Raw genomic sequence first — 5,050 nt, 5'->3', positions numbered from 1 at the left:
CTAGACACTCAGCTCACAGATGGTGGTAAGATTGTCAGCCCTACGTGCCGGCTGCTCTTTATCCCCAAGAATATTCCTGGTACTCATTTCTGTTAGAGGCTGGAATATACCAGTTGCACCACAAATTTTTATAGTAAATTGTAAAAAAAAAAGTAAAAGTAAAGCTATCCCTGTACCAGGCTGTGAAGGCCCATAGGGTTGTGAGACGTTGAGGGTCCCACACTATCTAGACAATCGGCTCAAAGATGGCGGTAAGATTGTCAGCCCTACGTGCCGGCTGCTCTTTATCCCCAAGAATATTCCTGGTACTCATTTCTGTTAGAGGCTGAGTAAACCCCAGGGTCTATTGCGGCTGGAAGGATTAGGTCAACTGAAAAAATCCAATGACCTTATCAGGACTTGAACCAGCGACCTTAACAAATAAGGCAATATGTTAAACTAGGGTATTAAAACTTAAATGTTCATTATTTCTTGGTGTACTGCCAGGTATCTTTGACAAAGAGGGTCTTCCATGAGTGAAAAAACAAAAGGTCGTAGAACACTGCTCCTAGATTAACACACAAGATCTTGCAGCCATACCACAAAATGAGTTATAGTACAGGGTTCTGAGTCAGGTCACAATAGAATACTGCACACCATAGTCCTGAATGAAGCTCTGATCCTAACAGTGTCCAGCAAAATATAATTTTTTCTTTATATGGAAACACCAACCACAAAGATCAAAGATACGTAAACACACAAACTCCTGAATAATTGTATTAAAGAAAGGTCCCAGAAACATCTAAAATGTGACACAAATATAACCAACATTTTCCAGGATTATTGTAACCGTGCCCTAGACAGTATGAATCAATTTTATGAATTTTCCCATCTTACACAGTCAATTAATTAACACAAATACAATTATTTTGTTCCATTACTTCAATTCCACCGGCACCCCACCGTTCACTCAGCTACATGAGCTAGGCCAAGTAGAAAACTCACTAAATTCACCGGTCTCCCCCTCTCTATAACGCTGCTTCAGTGGACAAAAGTCGTTTCTACCAAAAGAATGTGTATGTGTTTCTACAAGGAAACAGAATCAAGGTGTGTCAAATTCAACATGTGACTCAGCAACTCTAGGATACAGAAAACTTGAATGAAAAAACACTCTTAACCTTAAATTGAAGACTGTTACAGTACACCCCCCACATTACAGACATTCAGGTTACTGAATTACACTGTTACAGAAACTATAGAACATCATAAAATTCATGGTGAAGACCATAAATTAACCATTACAAAAATTTGTGATTTTTTTACAAAATGATTATTTGTCAAGAAATTCAGACTGCACATGCATGTGCATTTGTAATATAGCAGGATATGTGGCGAGCCACTGAGTAGCCTATGTTTGTGTGAGTGACACAGTGAATACCTGGTAGCATGGCTATTACTGACATCTTACTTCAGAGGCCATCGACTTCAAGTGCATTCAGTTCTTTTTTTTTTTAATTTATTCTTGTTTACGTAGAATTATCTGTGATGGGTAAAGGAGTATGTTTTATTACAACTAAAAAAAAATAGAAGTAAAGCTATCACTGTGCCAGGCCACGAAGGCCCATAGGGTTGTGAGACGTTGAGGGTCCCACATTATCTAGACAATTGGCTCAAAGGTGGTGGTAAGGTTGTCAGCCTTACACGCTGACCACGCTTTACCACCAGGAAAATTATTTAATTAATTTCTGGTACTCATTTCTGTTAGAGGCTTAGTTGACCCCAGGGCCATAGTGCAGCTGGAAGGATTAGGCCAACTGAATAAAATTCAATGACCTTATCGGGACTTGAACCCGCAACCTTCCAGCTTGTAGCATAGCCCCTCAACCAACTACACTACAACTAAAGCTGGGAAAAAAAAAAATTCCACAGCAACATTTCTCATAACATAAGAGTCAAAGGAAAATATGGTTCATGTCACAGAATTTCATACCTCCCATAATCTGGGTGTGTGCTGTAACTAAGCTGAATAGTAGATTTGTCATCAATAAAACCATCATTCATCAAAGAAACTATAAACTCAATCCCTACCCATAAGATTCCATGTCAGGAAAAATTGACTAAGTGCCTGTTATTAACTTCTGACAATTCAATACTGCCAGCATAGACTTAATAAATGTTAATAATCTTTTGTCTCTTTAAACCAAAATGTCTGCCTCATAAAAATGACTAGAGTATTATTAATTAATATGAGACTAAGTTGAGGCTCACAATACAAAATTAACAATAATTTAGAAACATTCTACAATTTGCTTCGGTATGAACATGAAAATTATCTCCAACTGAAAATTAGTCTGAAAACAGAACTGGCATATTTTATGAAGGCGGAATGTAATCAATAGTTTAAATCAAAGATGGTTTTGAGAGATAACACAAGCAATCCATCTGTAATACATCTGACTGAAAACAAGAAAGAACATAACTGTTCCAGTCAAAATTTCAAAATTTAACATTTAATCCATCAACTGACATTTCTTTCTCAGTTCAGGAATATAATTATACAGATTATTAAGTGTATTACACCCATTACAAACCTTCTTAAACCAATATTTTACTTGTAAAATATACAACCAAGGTCTCCTATTAATATATTACTTACAAAGCTTACAACAAGTAGTTGAGCTTGCATAGGGAATATTCTGTCTCATAGGTCATAAAATAGACAATAAAATGTAATATTACACCTATTCTATGTACAATCATTGGGGCAATTTCTATTAATTATCAAACTATGAGCCCCGGTATTTATATACAGTCAATTAGTAATTACTCTATCAAAACACACCAAAATAGGCCATGAAAGGTGAAAGATCAGAAAGTATCAGAGCCAAACTCTCCAGTTATGTATCACAATTCATACTACTGGTCCTCATAATTAACAGGACTTGAAAAATTCTGTCAAGTTCCACTTGTCACACTCAACACTCATGTGTCAATCCATAGTCTTTATAAATTATCTTGTATGTAAAGTAGGTATAAGAGTTTAACCGTTTTACTGCCAAATTATTTTAAAACACGTCTATTAATAAAAGTTAAGCTATCCCTGTAAAAAGGCCATGAAGGCCCATAGGGTTGTGAGAATTAGAGGCTCCCACATATACTAAAGACAATTGGCTCACAGATAGAGGTAAGGTTGTCAGCCTTACACGTCAGTCACCCTTTGCACCCAAGCAAGATTCCTGGTACTCATTTCTGTTAGAGGCTGAGTTGACCCGAGGGCCATAGTGTGGCTGGAAAGATTGGGTCAATTGAAAAAATCCACCTCATTGGGACTCTAACCCATGACCTTCCAGCTTGTAGCATAGTGCCTCAACCAACTATGCTACTGCGTGCCCCCACACGTCTATTAATATAGAACGAATTTTAGGAGTGGAAATGTTGAAGTATTTTTAAGTATGTTTACACTTACTTATTCTTCTGGATGTCTGTGAAAAATCAGGTCTCCACAAAAGGCAGGAAACAGGGACAACTTCAGTACTTAAAAATAATTTATTTTTTAAAGTACTGTAAACTGCTCATTTAAATTATTTTCATTTTCTATTATTTACCAACCTATAGTTAACATAAGGAAGAACACTCCGAAAGTGTTGCTGACATATTAACATCATTTTCAAAAAGAATGAAAAAAATTAAAGTAAAACTCTAATACTTATGCCTAAATGACTTTGTACTATGGATTGCTACCTACCAGCTGGCAAAATCAACTTCGCTCAAGCAAGCACATGACTGTATTTTTCAAACCCTTGTCATTTAATACACAACTTTCAAGAATTAAAATATACAACATAATAAAGCTTCTGCTAAACACACACCTTAGAATTACAAAAACTACAACTGCCCAGAAATACATACAAGTTCGCAGAAGTGACAACAATAAATGCAAGGACTTGTACACTGAATGTTCATTTTGATATATGTTCAGATTATGACATAAGTTAACATGTTCCACAATGAACCTGAAGAGTCAGTACGAGTATGGGGAAAGAAAACAACAATCATATTATTACATTAATAACTGTAGCATCCTAAGATCTGGAGACGTGGCAGTGTAGAACATTTGCACCATCATGGTTCCGCACCAATATCGTTGAGCTCAGAGAATGGTCGTGTGAAATCTCTTTTGACCATTTAAGAATGATGAACACCATGACGTGGCAATGATGCATATCAGTTGATCACAGGACATAACTCCATCACACATAAAATTACAACTTCCCAGTAGTGAAATGTAGTGAAGCCCCTTCTACTCTTGTCTCCCTCGCTCTCACTCCCTCTGTATATGTCACCTTTTCCCAGTAAATTATTACTGCCCATTCTAAAAACATGACCATAGCTCAAATGCATGAATACAGTTATTAAGTCCAGAAACATGAAAACAGAAATGTGTACAAACATTGTTTTTAGTATTTTTATCCACTCGGTGATGCAAAAACAGCAATACCTCCACACTACCGCATACTATCTTTAAAACCGTTCAGACTGGCAACCACCATGGTGAAAACACAGTTCACATCTTTCACAGACAGTCTGATCAAGCTCAAAACAATGCTTACCCATGTGCCAGCACCCTTGCAAACCTGACTTACAACTGCAGATGATATAAAGTTGTCACTGTGCTTAATTACGCACCTCATGATAAAAATGTAAACTCTAGGATCATAATGGGTGGCAAAAGTTGGATTTACAGTTATGGTCGATAAACAAAGCAACAATCATTGCAGTGGAACAGCACACAATCACCAATAGTACTGTGATGCTTTGAGACACTTGAGAGAAAATGTGCAACAAAAAAAGACCAAAACACTGGCACAACCACAACTGGCCCCTTCATCATGACAATGTGCCCGCCCACACGTCCCTGAAAACCACGGAGGTTGTGACTAACAACAAAATGGTTATCGTTCTCCATACTCCCTACTCGCCAGACTTAGCCCCTTGTGATTTTGCTCTGTTTTCCAAATTGAAAATTAAATTGAAGGGACAAAGATTTGAAACAGTGTCTGACTTCCAAAGG

The sequence above is a fragment of the Cryptotermes secundus genome, unplaced genomic scaffold (assembly GCF_002891405.2).
Source record: "Cryptotermes secundus unplaced genomic scaffold, Csec_1.0 scaffold1720, whole genome shotgun sequence".
Taxonomy (NCBI): domain Eukaryota; kingdom Metazoa; phylum Arthropoda; class Insecta; order Blattodea; family Kalotermitidae; genus Cryptotermes; species Cryptotermes secundus.
Note: the sequence above shows the minus strand (reverse complement) of the source record.